At 38.6% G+C, this 21,352-nt stretch overlaps 1 pseudogene; it reads right to left on the reverse strand.

Moving 5' to 3' along the window:
• Nucleotides 1–1,094: 1,094 nt before the first annotated feature.
• Nucleotides 1,095–14,833, reverse strand: LOC126779968 (GTP-binding protein 2-like; annotated as a pseudogene).
• Nucleotides 14,834–21,352: the final 6,519 nt, after the last annotated feature.

Consider the following 21,352-nt stretch of genomic DNA (forward strand, 5'->3'; position numbering starts at 1 on the left):
CGGGCGCTAGAATTGTTGAGAGATGCAAATAAATAATAAATAAATAAATAAATAATAAATAATGTTATCTTAATTTTATTTTGTATTAATTAGTATATTTTTAGTAATTTTTTTGTAACGGAAACTTTGCATGAATTTAATGAATTATTTAATTTTAATTTGTACCTATATCAATTTCAAACTATTTGTGTTATTAATTTTAATTTTATTAAGTGCATGTTTATTTTTTTATGATCTTTAATTTGTACCAATTTGGACTGCTTTTTTTTTTTTTTTAATCTTTCTACTCATGTTGCTATAATTATGTGTTAATGTATTTTTAAAACAAATATTGTAATTGTTGTGGCTACTTTAAAAAGCTTCACATGTTAGCTATTTTCACTAAATTGTTTTACATTTGTCATTAAAACATGTAGTAGCTACTAGTGGTCCTTAAAATAAATAAATATTGCTAGCATATAAAAAAAACAGCCAAGATGGTTCAGGCACCACTGAATTTTCATGTACTTAATTTGTGATTATAATTCATCTCGTACTTTACGATGAAGGAAAACATCGTGAGGAAACCTGCATGTGTCTAATTTCACTGAAATTCTGCCACATGTGTATTTACCAAACCGCACTGGAGCAGCGTGGTGGAATAAGCTCCAAACCTTCTCCTCAAAAAAGGGAGAGGAGGCCTTTAGCCCAGCAGTAGGACATTCACGTGCTGTTACGGATAAAAAAACACACACACACAATGTGCTGTGCAAACATATACAAGTCTATAGTCGATTCCAATAGCAAGTAGAGTATATAAGCAACTTTGACCTTGAAATTTGGTCGAAATCTTAATATTCTGTGGTATTGACTATGGATTCGCGAAAAATTTACCGTTTTGGTTATCTGTGAAGTTGTTATCGGAACTTTGTAAGTAAAACTAAAGTGTATATAAGTAGTTAAGTGTAACAGTGTCGTGTTATATATAGAGATATATTGATCGAGAAGTGTTTGTGGTGTACAATACAGCAGAGTTGGTAGCGAATCGCGTGGAATCGCATATCTAAGGTTTGCTAATCTTTTAAAAACGAGTAGAGTTGTCTGCTCACCTGAAAGTATATACAGCGTCTAGGGTCGTTTGGGTCTTCGAGGAACACCAGGTCGTCACACACGCACTTGTCCTGCGTGTCGCTCGACGACACGTGCGCGTCGCTGTACTTGCTCCCGTCGTCCGACACGTACACGTTCGTGCACTTCGTGTCCGATGTCTTCGTGAGGCTGTTCTTCACGTTGGCGATGTCCTGGAGGATATTCTTGTTCTGTCTCCTCGCGTTCTTTCGATTCTTCTCCGAAGCTTGCGACGAGTGGACTAGTTCTGATAGTCCCGCGTCGTAGCCCCCCGGCCGCGCTAGCAGCACCATGCCCTGCCGCAGTCCCGGCGGGAAGCGACCCAGGCCCAGCGACGCCGACTGTCCCGCGCGCACGCTGCCGCAAGTGACGCGGTTGCGGTATATCGTGCGCACGGATATCTCCGCGAACTCGCCGGACTCCAGAGGTCCTGGGGGAGGGGGTGTAAAATATACGTCGCTCTATTCATCTCACAACTAACAGAACGCAACGCACCTATGATAAGTTCGTCGCCCTCGTAGAGTCGCCCTCGCGCGAGCAGTCCCCCACAACGGGCCCCGTCGAGTCCCCTACGTGGAAAATTTCGTCTATTTGAAACTCGCACGCCTCCTGTAAAGTGACATAAATTATAACATTTATAATTTAATAAAAAGGATACTAGTCAACTGCGCAACATATGGTTCACTCACGTCCTCGGGGCGCTGCAGGACGCGGCGCGGCGCCAGCGCCAGCAGGCACGCGTGCAGCGCGTTGAGGCCGGCGCCGCACACGCAGCTCACCGGGAACACGGCCACCCTGCCGGCCGACACTACTGTGATTTGCGTTCAACTATATATATATATATATATCTGATCCGAAACTAAGCAGAGCTTGTACTATGGCAACCAGACAACTGATATACTATTGTATAGACAATTACACACAGACTCAGTATCTAGCAAGGCAAGTATCTAGCAAGGGTGGTTGGCGTAGCTATAGACAATATTATTACCATTACCAATAGTATGGAACTCGTTTTAAAGTCATATATAAGAGTTCACCCAGAAACACTTCGGGTTAAATAAAGGCTTGTGAAGCTACTCACTCCTGATCCTTTTTGATTTCCTCGTCTACATTGTCTATGGTGTCCAGTATCGACTTTTGCGGCGCAACGCAGTTCCTTGCCATATTCTCGTCAGTTATTAACAGCGGTTTCTGTAATAATACCAATATATACCATTACTTTAAATTTAAATAAATCTATATATTATACAGCATCCCTGATTTATCATCTCGTGCTCCTTGAAGAACATCGCGAGGAAACCTGCATGTTTCGAATTACAATATAAACTAATATTATAAATGGGAAAGTAAATATATCTATTTATCTGTTAAACTTTCCCCCCCCCCCCCCGGCTTCTCTTTATGTTATATGTGTGTGGACGGGCAATTGGGCCACCTGATGGTAAGTGGTCACCATCACCCAAAAGCATTGATGTAAGAAATAATAACCTAGTTTATAAGCTAGTCTTTATAGATGCTATTTAAAATAAAATTACTGACCTTATTAGCGGGTTCCAACAATTGAGCCAGCCTCGCTACAACAGCATTGATGTTGCTAACCAGTTCACACTTGTTGATGACTGCGAAGAATGGCATGTCCAAAGCCAGCAGAAGACCGATGTGTTCTTCTGTGATGCGAGTTATACCGGCTGTTGCCGAAATCTAGAAATAAAAAAAAACTTTATAGTACAAGTTGATAATATGACTACAGTGCCATCTATAATATTATCTTGTAGCTGATTTAAAAAACTTACAGCCACTGGGTCGCTGTTACCCTGGCCCCTCGGGCAAAAAATTAAAGACACGACAGGTTAGGGGGCAACCCTGCGGCCCGTACCCAGACTGGCCAAGGCCAGTTAGGAGGAACCAACTCTCTCTCTTAAAAAACTTTCATTAATAAGACGTATTGCTCGATAAGGGTTTATAAATATGATAAAAAATTGTGTTTAAACTCTTACATAGTTTAATTGTAGCAAAAGAGTTTAGTTTTTTGCCGATTATTTTTAGTAGGATCTACAGTTTGAGCCGGTGTTAGGTTTATATATTATTACCTGAATAAATTATTTTGATTTTGAGCTGTTTGTAAAAATGTATTATTAAGATAAGATATTTATTCAATAAAATGAAAATTAACTTTTGGTTTGATATGTCAGGACTCCAAAAAAATCCTTACCTAATAATAATTTGAAAACACGTTATCAGGGCTATAGAAAAAGACTTAGGATACCTAAAATCTGAGCCCCCCCCCACACTTATGGGAACTAGTAATAAATAAACATACTTACAACGAGCATGGCGTAGTGCGGGGACTAGCCCATGAGCCCGTGGAGCGTGGTGCGTTGGTACTTGCTGTGGCCCGCCAGGTCCAGGAAAGACACCAGCTTGGCGCTCCTCTCTCCGATGCGCTCCGCTGTCATCAGCTCGGAACAACCGTAGTTGACGACATTACCCTGATTATATGAATGTAATACATTATATGACTTTCATTTTAGGTATAAGTAATACCGGGTAGTGTTGCATGTCTATAGTCCATTATCGATAAAATCGATAGTTTTGGACTATCGATAATCAATGATTTTTCGATAGTATTGACGTATTGATTTTTTGACGAGCCGGTTGGCGTGGTTGGTAGTTACTTGCCTTTCATGCCAAAGGTCGTGGGTTCGATTCCCACCCAGGACAGACATTTGTGTGCATGAACATGTCTGTTTGTCCTGAGTCTGGGTGTAATTATCTATATAAGTATGTATTTACAAAAGAAAAGTAGTTTATGTAGTATATCAGTTGTCTGGTTTCCATAACACAAGCTCTGCTTAATTTGGGATCAGATGACCGTGTGTGAATAATGTCCAATATTATTATTATTATTTCTATTTAACTTTTAATGTTTCTCTTCTTTCGAAGAGTTAAAACGCGGGCTGCAGCCAAGCGTTAAGGAGTGTTCCTTATATTAAAATCGTTGATGATAAAGTGGATGATGATATAAACTTTCGGGTGATACGGCAGGTGTTAAGGATTATGGCTTTTTGAAGTATATGGAGGATATACGCTGGCATTTGTAAGGTGTTCAGACTTTGTGTCAAGGATTTTAGCACGATACCTGTGGATGATAGGACTATTGGGACTATGTGTACTGTTTGTGCTTTCCATTGCGTTTTAATTTCTATGGCGAGATCTTGATATTTACTTAACTTTTCAGATATTGTGGTTTGTATGTTATGTGAATTAGGAATGGCTATATCGATAAGATAAACGATTCTATTGATTTTATCATGAACGGTAATATTTGGTCTATTATAACAGATAGTTTTGTCAGTTATTATTGTTCTATCCCAGTAGATTTTGTGGTTTCTAGTGTCTAATACACTTTCCGGTTTACATTTGTAATATGGATTCATTTCTGTTATAAGTTTATATTTGTATGCTAAATGTTGGTGTATGATTGCAGCAACTTGATCATGTCGATGCTTATAATCGGTCTGTGCGAGAGATTTGCAAGCCCCCGTTATGTGCTGAATAGTTTCAGAGGCTGCGTTACATTGTCTACATAAGTCAGTAGGTTGATTATTATCCTTCATTATGTACTTCCTATAGTTACGAGTTTCTATTATTTGGTCTTGAATGGCGAGCATAAAACCTTCGGTCTCAGGGAACAGTTCACCTCGATTGAGCCATTCGTTCGACTTCTCTTTGTCGACGTGGGGTTGGTTCAAATAGGCCTCCCATGCAGTATTTTTTCAGCCCATGCCAACATTTGTTGTTGTTTACTTATGATATGTTCGTTTACTTGAGTGTTTTGTCATGTAGGTTTAATGGTGTAAGCTTTTTGTCTATTTCTGTTGCGTGTCTATGTAGAGGTGAGTGTTCGGATTTATCATAGAAGTATGGTCTGAGTGAGAGTATCTGCTTATTGTGTAAATTGTGTATGTCTATTATTCCCCTTCCTCCTTCTTTGCGTGGTAGTGTGAGCCTTTGAATACAAGATTTTGAATGATGTTTCCTATATTTAGTGAAGTGAGTGCTTATAGTTCGCTGCAATTTTTTTATGTCACTTTTTGAATTTGTATTATTCCGAAAGAGTACGTAAGTAAGGGTATGGCAAATGTGTTAATAGCTTTTATTGTGTTTTTAGAGTTAAGGTGTGTCTTTAATACGAGATTTAATCGGTGCGAGAATTTTGTAAGCAGTTCTTGTTTTGTCGTAGTTTGTAGTATTTGCCTAGATTGTTTAAAACCAAGGTATTTATATGTGCTTTGTTCATCCATTGGTTCAATTTGTTCACCAGTTTCAAGTGTGTAGCTATTATTAAGGATTTTTCCTTTCAAGATTGACAGAATTTTGCACTTGTCAACTCCGAATTTCATGTGAATATCTTTTGAGAACTGTCCCGTAATGCTTGCTAACTCAAGCAGCGTGTTTTTGTCAGTAGAGTAGAGTTTTATATCGTCCATGTACATGAGGTGTGATAAGTTATATTGGGTGTTATTACCCTAAAGTGTGAATCCTGTATTGGTTTTATTTAACAAGAGTGAAAGAGGATTTAAGGCCAAGCAAAACCAGAGGGGGCTCAGAGCGTCTCCTTGAAAAATTCCTCGTTGGATACGGATTGGTTCAGTAGTTAGAGATTTCATAGATGATTGTTTTATTTTTAATACAGTTTGCCAGTTTTGCATCGAATTTTTAAGAAACGATATGAGGGTAGGGTTTATTTTATACAATTTTAAGACATGCAATAACCAGCTATGCGGGACTGAATCAAAGGCTTTTTGATAATCAATAAACATAGTATGGATATCTGTTTTTGATTTTACCGCACTATTTAAAATGATTGCATCAAAAGTAAGCTGCTCCTTACAACCTTGGCTATTTTTTCTACACCCCTTTTGCTGTTCGGCTAATATATTATGTTTAGTTAAATGTTTGTATATTTCTTCACTTATGCAAGCTGATAAAATTTTATATATGGTTTGTAAGCAAGTTATTGGTCGGTATTTATCTGGATTTGTGGTATCATGTTTATCTTTAGATACTAAGTATGTGATTCCATGTGTTATATATTTCGGTAGTAAATGTGGTGATTGAATGAATGTATTTAAGTACTTATGTATGTATGAGTGTGTGCTACTAAATTTCTTTTACCAATAGTTGTGAATATTGTCTGAGCCTGGGGATTTCCAATTGTGCATTCGTTTGATGACATCTATAAATGTTTCTATTGGTAGGAAGTTGAACTCCATCTCTGGAATATGTGTAGTTATATCGTTAACCCAGTCTGCATGTTCATTATGTTCTATGGGGTTTTCCCATGTCTTAGCCCAGAATTGTCGAAATATTTCAGGGGGAGGTATTTCTAGATTTTGCTCATTATCTTTGCAGTTAGATGATAAATTTCTATAGAAGATTTTTTCATTGTTAGCAAATGTTTTGTTTTCTATTTTACGGGCAGTACACGTCAAATATCTCTTAAGTCTACTAGCTGCTGCATTGAGTTTCTGTTTTAAGGTATCTAAGAAGTGTTCTATATGCGTGTTGGTATTTTCATATTGTGCGTGTGATTGATATTGTGTCTTTATGAGATCTACTGCAGCTACTACTTTTGGGTTTCTATTTCCTCTAATAAATTGTGTTAACCTGCCTATATTGGCTCGCAACTTCCTTATTTTATTTTCTAATCTTCTTTGCCAACTAGGTTTTCTGTATGATTTGTTTTGGTGGTTGTTTTGGGTTAAGAATGTCATTCTTGCCCTATTACATTTAGCTGCTGTCCATGCTGCACAGTAAATTATTTTCTGTAGAGTGATAAAATCAGTATCAATGTTTACAAATTTTGTCAGTATCATCGTATCTATGTATTTCATTATTAATGAAAACTTTTTAGAAGTCCTTTGTTTAGGAATGTATGGTCTGCTAGTTGGTTCAGTATCACAAAAATGTTCTAGAGCATGAACGAATGTGTTCTCTATTTCAGTGTTTACTTCTAAGGTCACATTATGATCGTGGGTGATACTTTCTATGTTTTGTTCATCGATAGGGGTTGATGTAACGGAATCAGTGCATGTAACTGTAGTGTTTTGCATTTTCCTAGCTTGTGAGTTTGTTTCTGAATTAGATTTGAATGCATCGTTGTGTAATATTACTTTGTTCTGTTGTTTGTAAATGTTCATTATATGTGTCTTCCGTTAGTGTGTGTGTATAATGTAATTCATCTGCTACTTGTTGTTTAATCAGTGTTAATCTATCTTGTTTAATATATTTATTATTTATTATTGCCCTTCGTTGATCCGCTAATCTTTGCTCTGTAATGTGTGTAAACTCTGGGTATAAGTTTATAAACTCTTCATACAAACGTTTTCTATAAGCGGTCTTATTAGTCTCTAATTGTGTTATTTTGAAATAAATCCTAATAATTGCTTCATTGCATTCATTTGTCCATTTCATACGTTTTCCTGTTAGTGTGTGTTTTATTGGCCCGACCTGGGAATTGAACCCAGGACCTCCGGGGTCTGCGGTCTTATATCAAGCCACTAGACCAACGAGGCAGGCAAACGAGTTATCAATAGTATTGTGAACAGAGAGCTATAGTAACTATCGATAATATCGACAATATTGACACAAGACGATACTTTCGGAAGTACTGTCGATAATAGTTTTCGAGGTCAAACTATCGATAGTTCTGCAAGACTGATACCTGGGATTAGGTAAATGAAACTACAATTTATTAGATTACAAAAACAATCACTTCTACACTATATACACTCCGTAGCGAATATCTTGACAGCGCGATTCAGGAATGTGACATTTCGATTGAGCGCCATCTATCGTTAACTGGGTGTAACATACGCCATCATACAACTGGATAATAGAATAACGGAAGCTTTTACAAAGATTAATATAATTGAAAAATGAGTATGAAAACTAGATAATGTTTAGACAAGTAGCCGAGATGGCCCAGTGGTAAGAACGCGTGAATCTTAACCGATGATCGTGAGTTCAAACCCGGGCAAGCACCACTGAATTTTCATGTGCTTAATTTGTGATTATAATTCATCTCTGCTTGACGGTGAAGGAAAACACCGTGAGGAAACCTGCATGTGTCTAATTTCACTGAAATTCTGCCACATGTGTATTCCACCAACCCGCCTTTAGCCCAGCAGTGGGACATTCACAGGCTGTTACGAATACGAACGGTTTAGACAACTGCACGGGACTAATAATGGTACTTGTGTGTGCGTGGAAGCACAGATAGTCTCTATTCCCACACACTCTTAATCCTATTGAGAACCGAGATTGTAGTGAATAGAATGTGTAAATCGTTACCAATGATAGCGTGTTAAAACCCAGATTAGCACCACTAAATTGGAACAGCGTATTGGAATAAGCTCCTCATCAAAGGGAGAAGAGGGAGGGATTAGCTCAGCAGTGGGACATAGACATTTACATAATCCCAGGGTGAAAATTAGTTCAGGCGCAAACAATGTCTACACGCTTCCAAATCTCACTTCTAGTGTACAACTTACTTTTACTTTTTTTTTCTATTTATTTATTATAAAAAAAATAACACCTCTGCTGGGCTAAGGCCTCCCCTCCACTTGTGATTTGGAGCTCTAACTTGCAGCTTCAATGCGGGTTGATGGATATACATAGCAATACTTCATCCCATAAAAGCAGATCTCCTGACAATGTGCCCATTAATTAAGCACATCAAAGTGCAGTGGTGTTTGCCCGGGCTTTCCAAGTGGGTGGGGGATTATTCTTAATTTAAATAAACGTCAAAATAATCATTAGCGCACCTGAGCATCGAAGCCGAGTATCTCGTGGCTGAGCGAGGACGTCCTACCACTTTTCACTTCGTGCAAATGCCTGAACATGTTCAGGCGAGCGCTCCCTCTACCGTTATCGAGTTCACCTGTAGAAAAGAAAAACTATTGTATTGCGCACTACAAACAGCTCACATACCATCAACCAATGACGTCATTACAATTTCAAGATCAAATTTTATACTGCCATTGTAATTACAACTCAGTTTCTTGACCATAAAATATTTATCTGAGGATAAAATAAATGATATTACAATATAATATTAACAAAGTCGATTTTTGTCCCGACTGAGTAGGTATCATTTAATTTGTTTAAAAATGTAACAGCATTTTTACCCACAGCTGGGACAAGGCGTCATCTCCTTATTACGAGTACACACGTATAGGATCTCTACATGATAATCGAATCAAAAACTTCTGGATACGAAGCCTTATAAATATTTTTTTTTTATAGAATAGGAAGGCGGACGAGCATATGGGCCACCTGATGGTAAGTGGTCACCAACGCCCATAGACATTGGCATTGCAAGAAATGTTAACCATCGCTTACATCGCCAATGCGCCACCAACCTTGGGAACTAAGATGTTATGTCCCTTGTGCCTGTAATTAAATACTCAATATTTAATTTAGTTACTAGAACTCACGACTTCAACAAGATAATAACGAACGTACCTTGAGTGAGAACGCCTATGAGCGTCGACTTGCCCGCCTCGTTCGCCCCCATCACCGCGCCCCGCAGCTCGACGCTCTGCTGCGTGTCCGCCAGCTGCGAACCGAGTACGTACTGTAGCGTAGACAGGTTTAGACAGAGATAGAATTATCAAATCTTTTGACCCTTATCTTGTAACCAGTGTTGGTGTTTGTTGAAACTTGACAGTTGGTGCGTTCATTGTGTTTTATGTTCAATTTTCGCTTATATTTATGTTAGAAAACGATTCTAATCCAGTGTAAAGGCCGAGAAACAATCCTTACATCATATCGATGGTTATACAGTGGTGCAGTGTCGTATTATTTCATGTTAAAGCGACAGATAATATAGTTTCTCAGTGATGTTTATTTATGCCATAGCATGAGGGAACCTTATATCGCATTAAAATCCTAAAGATAATATGATTTTCCAGTTTTTATTATTCATAACCTATAATTATTTATCATGTGAGTGCTGCCAGCATCGGCTAAAAAAAGTCCCGATATTCGATAAAAAATATCGACTCGTCGACAATGAAACAAATAAATACGGAGTCCATTAATAAACTAAGTGCTTCGTTATATGTATATATGTTATTTTAATTTATTCGTTATCCTATTTATAAATTTCTAACGACAACATTATTTAACATTCTTCATGAATTTATAATATTATTAGATTCCGAGTCAAGAGGGTAACATAGAAATATATGTGGCAACCATTCTTTATGAGGAGAACGCTAATCCAGTACCATATAAAGATGCCGAAGTACTATTGATAACGGAAACAAAAACAAACAATGCAACGGTTTTCGGGTGTAGGAGGAAAACAAAAAATATTATAATTAAAAAAAATGTATAATAAACATTAAAAAGTAAAATTTAATAACTCTATTTAGTTTTAATTAAGTCCCGAAAATCTCCCAAAACAGGGAACGGGGGCCCACCTTGCGGATGTACACCTCGGTGACGGCGCGCGCGGGCGCCACGCGGCGGGCCCGCGCGCCCACGAGCGCGGCGCCGAGCGCGCGCGCCAAGTCCCGCAGCGCGCGCAGCGACGCCCGCAGCCCGCGCAGCGCGCCGCAGTCGTGCACGCCCACCACGTACACCGCCGCGCCGCCGCCCGAGCGCAGCTGCCACTTCAGCTGCGGGGGGGGGGGGGGCAAGTGTTGAGGTGTCGGGGTGACAATACGATATATTTTTACTGGTGGGAGAGCTTTGTGCGAGCCCGTCCGGGTAGGTCCCACCCCCTCGTCAGATATTCTACCGCAGACCAGCGGTACTCGGTATTGTTGTGTTCCTGTTTGAAGGGTGAGTGAGCCAGTGTAAATACAGGCACGGGGGACATAGCATCTTAGTTCTCGAGGTTGGTGGCGCATTGATGATGTGAGCGATGATTAACATTTCTTACAATGCCAATGTCTATGGACGTCGATGACCACTTCCCATCGGGTAGCCCATATGCTCGTCCGCCTTCCTATTCTATAAAAAAAAAATATCTCGCTGAATGTCAACCGCCTATCAAAATTCATTTTAATTAAACGATTCGCTAACTAACAGCTCCACACGTGTGTATCCGGGGCATTATTATGCTTTTGACATGCCGCTTAACGTTGTACGTCACTCGAAACGGCGCCACCTATCGGCCCCGAGTGGAACTACGAGCATCGCATCGATATATTTCACGAGCACAACCTCAATAAAATTGTTTGTATTATACGCTCAAATTGAATATACATATATATTGCTTAAACGACACATAAAAACGCTATTGTTTTTTCTTAATCCGTGTTATAAAATGAATAACCTCGTGGCGTTGAGCTGTCAAGACCACAGGGTCTGTATGAAAGCACACACTGTAGCTCGTGGTTGCGTTTTATCAGCGTTAACAGTCAAAATTAGCATATTTTTAAAACCTTCGTGATTTAATAAAATATTTCGAGCAAGTAAAATGTTTTCCTAATAAATTGTTTGTTTTATATCAATTAATAACCGTTGTGTGATATCAAAGGTATTTTTTTTTTATAAAATAGGAAAGCGGACGAGCATATGGGACACCTGATGGTAAGTGGTCACTAACGCCCATAGACATAGGCATTGTAAGAAATGTTAACCATCGCTTACATCGCAAATGCGCCACCAACCTTGGGAACTGAGACGTTATGTCCCTTGTGCCTGTAATTATACTGTCTCACTCACCCTTCAAACCGGAACACAACAATACCAAGTACTGCTGTTTTGCGGTAGAATATCTGATGAGTGGGTGATACCTACCCAGTTAGCTACCTAAGTTATATATAATGTTATATATTTAATATTATTTATTATTCACTTGCGTCACCAGGTGCTGGGAGCGTCGCTCGCATGGCGAGACCAGCTGCAGTTTGTACTCGACGTTCCCGAAACGAGGCTCCGGGGGTAGACTCCCGTAGCACTCGTCACCGGAATCGTCGGCGTCGGATGTTCTGAGGGCCAAATCGAATTTATTTAACATTGATCTTATTTCGATTAATGCCATCCGCGTTCGGTGAGACCGACTCACTGTTTATGATCTCCTGGTACATTAACATCGTGATCCTAATTCTAAATCTTTGAAACTAATAATAATAATATCCTGGGACATTTTTCACACACGGCCATCTGATCCCAAATTAAGCTCGTACAAAACTCGTGCTATGAAAACCAGACAACTGATATACTACATATACTACTTTTCTTTTGTAAATACATACTTATACAGAAAATTACACCCAGACTCAGGACAAACAGACATGTTCATGCACACAAATGTCTGTCCTGGGTGGGAATCGAACCCACAACCTTCGGCGTGAAAAGGCAAGTATCTACCAACCGCGCCAAACGTCTCGTCAAAATTAACTCTTTTAATCTAATCGTTTGGTGAGACCGACTCACTGTTTATGATCTCCTGGTACATTAACACTGTAATCCTAACTGAAACTAATTGACTCTTTTAATCTAATTGTTCGGTGAGACCGACTCACTGTTTATGATCTCCTGGTACATTAACATCGTAATCCTAATTCTAAATCTTTGAAACTAATAATAATAATATCCTGGGACATTTTTCACACACGGCCATCTGATCCCAAATTAAGCTTGTACAAAACTCGTGCTATGGAAACCAGACAACTGATATACTACATATACTACTTTTCTTATGTAAATACATATTTATACAGAAAATTACACCCAGACTCAGGACAAACAGACATGTTCATGCACACAAATGCAAACACTGTAATCCTTACTGAAACTAATTGACTCTTTTAATCTAATCGTTTGGTGAGACCGACTTACTGTTTATGATCTCCTGGTACATTAACACTGTAATCCTAACTGAAACTAATTGACTCTTTTAATCTAATCGTTCGGTGAGACCGACTCACTGTTTATGATCTCCTGGTACATTAACACTGTAATCCTAACTGAAACTAATTGACTCTTTTAATCTAATCCTTCGGTGAGACCGACTCACTGTTTATGATCTCCTGGTACATTAACACTGTAATCCTAACTGAAACTAATTGACTCTTTTAATCTAATCGTTCGGTGAGTCCGACTCACTGTTTATGATCTCCTGGTACATTAACACTGTAATCCTAATTCTACATCTCTGAAACTAATTGACTCTTTTAATCTAGATGTTAGTTAATGAGCTTAAATATAAAGCCTTGATTGAAATACCGGGTGAAGCGAATAGATATGTTATTGTTTCTTGCTCTTCCATACCGTGGAAAGCAAGCAAATCCTTAAGAAAAAACGTATAATTACCCAAAATTACAACACATAAGAGATGAGATGGTCTAGTGGTAAGAACGCATGAATCTTGAACGATGATCGTGAGTTCAAGCCCGGGCAAGCACCACTGAATTTTCATGTACTTAATTTGTCATTATAATTCATCTCGTGCTTTACGGTGAAGGAAAACATCGTGAGGAAACCTGCATGTGTCTAATTTCACTGAAATTTTGCCACATGTGTATTCCACCAACCCGCATTGGAGCAGCGTGGTGGAACAAGCTCCATACCTTCTCTTCAAAAAGGGAGAGGAGATCTTAGCCCAGCAGTGGGACATACACAGGCTGTTACTTTACTTTACTACTTTACAACACATAAATTATAATACTTTTTTTTAATTAACAAAAAACATCACTTACGTATCATCGCAGAAGTCTTCCATATCATCAGAGCTGTAGAAGACGTCACTCTCCAAGTCCTCGGAATTGAAATCACCAGCTAAATACATATCGTCCTTTATCCTGACCTTCTCCAACTTATCGATGACATTGTACACTCTATCGGCAAACTTTGTCCCACTTCTCGTTGCATCCTCATCATCATTGGTCGGTTTCCTCTTCGTCTTCTTAAAATCGTCTTCCGATTTCAAATCGTTGACGTTCTTTCCGATTTTCTCGTCACAGACCTTTGGTATCGACGATTGATTATTCAACGGTTCCGGTACTTCTTGTGATGAACTCTGCCATGCTGTTGTTAGGACGTCCTTCGCTGGCGATACTTTGTTCTTCTTCCTTCTGTTCTTCCTGCCCGAGTTCCTTCTGCAGCGTTAAATTTTCAAAAATCCTTCCTAAGTGCTAACCTATTGCGTAAAAGGAACCCGTATGCAAATTTTCATGTCGCAGTAGTTTGGGCTGTGCGTTTATATGCCAGTATGTTATATATATGTAAATGAAGCTCTTTGGGCGCTTCATTAAATTTAAATTGCACGTGCATTAACTTCGACTTAATACGTCCAAGTATTATCTATTGTGGCAACACTTTGCATTATGTCATGTGTCATTCTATAATTAGAGAAATTCACACTGGCTTAATATAATAAAAAGTTAACGACGTTTTTTAAAAAAAGAAACAATTCAGATTGTAAAAAAATATTTGAAGCAATAGCTTTTAATGTTGTTTCTTTTTACGGGTTAGTAAATAATTATAATTTGTACTCATACTTTGTTTGCAGAAGTAATTTGTGATATGATATAAAAAAGAATTAATTTCGCTTAACAGAGCAACGACTTTAGTTTTTATTTCAATAAATAAACTTATTACATATATACAAAGGTTTGTACATACCCTTGGGTGCGTCTGGGTTCTTCCTGCCGTTCTCTTGATCGTTTTTATGTTTTTTCTTATTATTCTGTCTGTTCGTATTGCCATCTGACGGATCGAAGAGGCTGAAGAACGAGTACATTTTTGTCTGAAAAATTAGATTACCCATTATTGTTCGAATAATAATAATATCCTGGGACATTATTCCCACACGGCCATCTGATCCCAAACTAAGCAGAGCTCGTACTACGGAAATCAGACAACTGATATACTACATATACTACTTTTCTTTTACCCAGACTAGGGACAAACAGACATGTTCATGCACACGAATATCTGTCCTGGTGGGAATCGAACCAACAACCTTCGGCGTGAAAGGTAAGTGTCTACCAACCACGCCAACCGGCCCGTCAATAATGAAATTTAAATATTAAACAAATGGAAGAAATATGTATAATCCGCGCGCGATTAGAATGGTATAAGACATTTTGGAACCAAGACTCGCGTGGATTTTTGCTTTTTATTTGTTATTTTATTGATTTATGGTTAGACAATTATTTTAGAATGTCTTACTTATACTTTTAGATTTAGTTATGTTTATTAGGCTTATTTTTGTTTTGCTTTTAGAATACTAGTTAACACTCGCAGTTTCGCACGCGTGTTATAGGGGGGTGGTTAAGCCGAGAAAGCGTAACAGACATACAGTTACTTTCGCATTTATAATATTAAGTATAGATGATATTTTTGTTCAGAACTTCATTGCTTACGTTTCAACAATACAACAACAACCGAAGGGAGTCCAAGCGCTTGACCAACGGCTTTTCGTGCTTTCCGAGGCACGGGTATGAACACACATCTAACATCCAAACTCCGAGCTGCTATTGAGAATTTTCAAAAGAATAACCCAATAACTTTCTATCAGCCCCACCCGGGGATTGAACTGAGGACCTCGAGATCAGCGGCCTTATATATCGCTTCTAGACCAACAGGGTCAAAAGAATCCTTACTAATATTACGAATGTGAAAGTGTGTTTGTTTCTTTGTTACGCTTTTACGTTTTAACTTCTCGACCGATTATCATGACCGAAAAAATGTTGACATTGTAACAGAAAAGGACAAAGGACATACATCTGTCTCAGTCCCTCAAACATGGGTCAAGCTGCGGGCGAAAACTATTATTATATAAATAGATGTACTTCGCAGTGTCACCCTCTTTAAATTTAGACTCTTAACGTGACAATCGTGAATTTTCTTATTATAAATAAATTTAAATAGAGTTCACTGACACGATAAAAATAAAATTAGCATGCTTTGAATCCGTAACAGCCTGTGAATGTCCCACTGCTGGGCTAAAGTCCTCCTCTCCTCTTTTTGAGGAGAAGGTTTGCAGCTTATTCCACAACGCTGCTCCGATGCCGGTTGGTGGAATACACATGTGGCAGAATTTCAGTGTAATCAGACACATGCAGATTTCCTCACGATGTTTTCCTTCACCGTAAAGCAAGAGATGAATTATAATCACAAATTAAGCACATGAAAATTCAGTGGTGCTTGGCCGGTTTTGAACCCACGATCATCGGTTAAGATTCACGCGTTGTTACCACTGGGCCATCTCGGCTCTATGTTTTGAATAAAACTACTAATATACATAATAACATTAAGCATATTTGTTAAGAAATAATCGCAAGACCTCCCCGAACATCGAGCGCTACCAAGAAATACCATACCGTGAGAAATAATCACACCATGCATTCCTTGAAGCTAGCACCTGTTGCCAGCGTCGCTGCTTTGTTTCGCAAGACCTCCCGAACATCGAGTGCTACCAAGAATTACCATACCGTGGGGACCATTCAGTGATTCACCGATTTCGTTATAAATATGTAATTCAGACTACAGATCTTCACTTTTTGTTCTAATATCGAACGGACTGTCACGTATTAGAAATTAGAAATAATTAATTGTTAAATTTAATTACTTAAATAAACGTATAAGTTAAATTCGTTCGGTTTCATTCTGCATCCTCAACGGCAGCCCTACGTAATTTATTAATAAATGAAAAGGAATGTTTGTAAGTATGTTTGTCGTTATGTAAACCTTCTTGAACTAATCATTCGATTGTGTATGAGTTTTGGTGAGGTGTTCTGTGTAAAACTGCGAAGATTTCTGACTCAAAAATAAGTAATTTTTTTTTGTCTGTCCTTCCGTAAAAACATTTTATTTAAGCCCTTAAAATATTACGGAGTTAGTAATCTATATAATAACGCGCTTCTAACCACGAGGGTAATGCAGTAACCTGAGACAGCTCCTAACCTTCATAGAGGGATATAAGACCTTAAAGCTTAAAGCAGCAGTAGATACTTGTCTTTTTTTTGTATCTTGTAAAATGCTCGAATTCAGGGCGTCATTTTCTTTGACGTCAAAAAAAAAACCTGTCATAGTTTTTTCTTATAATCATTGTATTAAAGAAAAATCATGACGGCAACTTTAAAATAACATATATGTATACTAATATTATCGACATTAGCTAGCCCTTACTACATCTATAAACATACTTACATAGGTACAAGTTCTGTAGACATATATGAATTTGCATATTTCGACCGTAATTTTTTCTACTCTTTAATTTTTTTTTTATGAATAACACTAAAGCTCAAAAAAAAGAATCCTTTAACAGAGGAGAAGAAGGCACTGAACTGTTTTATCTAAAGTCTATATAATCTGATACAGTGAAGTGGCATAATTTCATCGGACTCACGTGTGGATTCTACCTAGACGATACGACACGAAATTAAATATAAGTATATTGTTTTATATTAATAATTACTACCTAACGTTGAAAATAACAAAAATTAAAACAAACTAAGCCTTAATTTAAAATTGGAACTCAATTTGAAAGCGAATATTTATTTGCTCATACAATAGACATACGATAACGCGACCACAGAACCGCCAACTAATAATTATTGTATAGCTCTATGTATAATAATAATAATAATATCCTGGGACTTTATTCACACACGGCCATCTGATCCCAAATTAAGCAGAGCTTGGGCCAAGGAAACCAGACAACTGATATACTACATATGTATACTACTTTTCTTTTGTAAATACATACTTATATAGATAATTACACCCAGACTCAGGACAAACAGACATGTTCATGCACACAAATGTCTGTCCTGGGTGGGAATCGAACCCACAACCTTCGGCGTGTAAGGCAGGTACCTACCAACCACGCCAAACGGCTCGTCATATAATATAAATACTACTGCTAGGCTTCAAATTAGTTCCGCCCGAGGTTTTATTCACATTCCTTTTTTTATAAACAAATTGGTCTCGTAAAAGGCTCGAATTCAGGGCGTCATTTTGTTTAACTTCAATTGGATAGAATGCGAATAAAACTGCGGGACAGCGCTTGTATATTTTGAAGTTTTATTTTAACAAATAAATATTGAAAATCGATTTCATAATTATAGTATTATTGTAAAATAAAAGCTTTATAAATTGTTTTGGCAACACACCATATTTTCATTTCTGACATTGGTTATTTTTTTTTATTGAAGTGGTATATTGCCAATTTCTGTATTTATTCTGGATGTTCCGAAAATGTCATTATATGTAACAGAGTCGAACAAGCAATGTAATTCAAAATTATTTTATGTTATTTTTAGGAAGTACGAGTAAGCTGGCTGGTTAAGGTCTGTTCTACCATTTTGGATAATACACCGTGGATTGTTTAGCAGAATTTCAGTGAAATTTGATAATTATAAATGCAGGCTGTCTCACGATATTTTTAAACGCAAACTAATCACATGAAAATTCACTGGTGCTTGTTTAGGTTTGAAACAGTCATTATTGTTTAAGGTAGTGTTATATGTATTTCACTATGCCTGCTCGATATATATATTTAAAAAAAAACACACAGAAAGTGACTTGGGAACAGATAAGTAACATTCCTTTTGAATACAATAACATAACATGAATGACAAATTTCATTATCAAAATAATCACAACAGATAACCGATAAGGCATTTTAATGTTTTTATTAGTCATAACAGATTAGAAAAAGTTAAATTAAAAAAAATCTTTTTGTATGTTTACTATAAAATATGTTTATAAATGTTATATTATTTTATAAGAAAGGGGGGTAAGGGGGGAACGGAACTACCATCTAAACCGACCCAATTGCCAACCTCACCTGCACGTGGTGCTCCCTGCTAGATTACAGACGAGGCTCTGGCGACCGATCAATGGCGGTATAACCATACGCACCATGATTGGAAAAAGGGAAACAGCGACCTTGAGGTAACTTTGAGGTTGAGTAACCTCTAAAATGTCTGGTGCAGAAGGCAAGGGGAAACCACTGCACTATTATTCCCTAGTTATCGTCAGCTTTATGGAAACGTCTAAGAAAGAAATGGCCCCGAGTTCCTGGCGTCCCTTAGATGGGACAGGGGTGATAAGAATCTCCAGGTGGAAAAAACAACAAATGAAGATAGGAACGTGGAACGTCAGAAGCTTGAAGAGTCCTGAAAAAGTCTATAATGTCTGCAAAGAAATGCAACGAATGAAGATTAACATCATGGGACTAAGTGAGATTAGATGGATAGGCAAAGGTAAACACCAAATAGATAATAATTACACCATGTATTACTCTGGTTCCGAGGATAGCTCCAACAAGTATGGAGTGGGAGTAATCATAAACACAAAATACATTAATGCACCTGTTAACTTAGTACCAAAATCAAACCGAACCATGTTAATATCATGTAGACTCAAACAACTAAAGAAGAGAACACAGTACCACGCAATAGACGTGAGGAAACTTAAAGAACTTAACATCCAAGATAAAGTGGCGAAAGAAATAAACGAGTGGGCAGCAGATGAGAAACCTGGGATAATGCGTACGGTGGAGGAAGAGTGGTGTTCAATGAAGAACAAAATATTAAACATCAATAAGACACACTTGAAAAGAGATTGGATTCCTAAGCAGAGTGGGATGACAGAAAAAATATATGATCTTATCGAAGAAAGGAGAATCTACAAGAATTCCGACAATAGCAAGTATACTGAGATTGATAAGATAATTCGGTGTGAAGTTCGTTATGCTAGAGATGCTTGGTATCAGTGCAAGTGTGATTTTGTGGAGGACCTTTATGCTAAACATGATGCATTTAACCTGCATAAGGAAATAAAATCTTTGGTAGGACACAAAAAGACGACTCACCAACTTACGGATGAAAATAATATTCCCATATTAGATATATCAGGAAAAAAACATCTATGGGAACAATACATTTCATCAATATACCGACGATTTCGATTTAGACGATTAAGAAAAATGCCAGCAGGTCATTTACCAGTTGATGTTGATGTTGATGACAGCTGTAACGGTATTGACGAGTAAGCTTAATGTGTGTAGACGAGTAAGGGGTGCTAGCGGCCGTATTGCGTTCGACCGTACCTGTAGTTATTACGTAGTCGTAGCCCGGTAGAAGTCGGTAACTCTTGAGGCAACTCAAGTAGACCGTGGGTGCGCGGTGCGCGTTTAACTCAGGCGGAGGTCGGGGTCTAAGAGAGACCACAATGGTGTGTAGTCACGGGGTGATACACATGGACACATGCAAGTTTTCGATCCACGCGGTGGATGCGGCAGGGCAATGTGATTGCCAGTCGGCTAGAGCCGTGGCGCTAGAGGTTTTTACTCGTAGAGTTTTGTAAACTTTAAAGATAATGTTGCAGTATAGTGTTAATCTGGAATAAAATGAATGTGGTATCTGGCCTGGCGTGGTGATCTTGACTGTAATTGTAATTTTGATTATTTTGAATTCCTATTGTTCGATATTGTTTTAAAGTAGAGTTGAAGTTGAGTTGTTAATAGAAATTAAACTGTAGTGATCTAAGAGTTTCTTTATTTATCCGATGTGTATGTAATGTCAGAAGTGGCCGAGCAGAACAAGGTTTTCCTGTGGTATGTTTTGTCGGCAGGTTAACAATCACACGTGGGCGTGTGCAAGCAGGATGGCCGTGTCGCAACCGGGTGAATTATTTCGGTCAACGCCATCTAGTGGTATACGTTCGAGACTACGTTATGGAATCGTTTCCGGAACGCCAGCGCCACGTAGCGGCACTCGATGGAGTTTGTGTAAGCATGCGCCAGAGGGGAACGTCCTACCACCAGATCGTCGCCATAAACAGGATGCAACGCGTGTTGGATCTGATACCGGATTGGCTAGACAAGTGGAGGATGGCTGTCAACGTTGGTAAGACGGCCGCTCTGCTTGTCGGTGCTGATAAGCCGATGCGTCGGCTCACCTTCCGAGGCCAGGAAGTGGGATGGCAGACCTCAGTCTGCTACTTGGGGTGTCACTTGGACCGCAGGCTGCGCATGATACCCACCGTTAACAAGGTGGTGAGTCATGCCGCGGCTGCCCGGTCTAAGCTGCACACCCTCTTCACGTCGCGGCTTCCGTTGAAGACCAGACTGAGGGTCTACGGTGCCTACGTCCGCTCGCGCCTGACGTATGCGGCCCCCGCCTGGTACGCACTCTGCTCAGCGTACCAGAAGCGGAGGATTCAGATCCAACAGAACCGATGCCTACGCTTGATTGTAGGAGCT

This window comes from Nymphalis io, chromosome 30 (genome assembly GCF_905147045.1).
Source record: "Nymphalis io chromosome 30, ilAglIoxx1.1, whole genome shotgun sequence".
Lineage (NCBI taxonomy): Eukaryota > Metazoa > Arthropoda > Insecta > Lepidoptera > Nymphalidae > Nymphalis > Nymphalis io.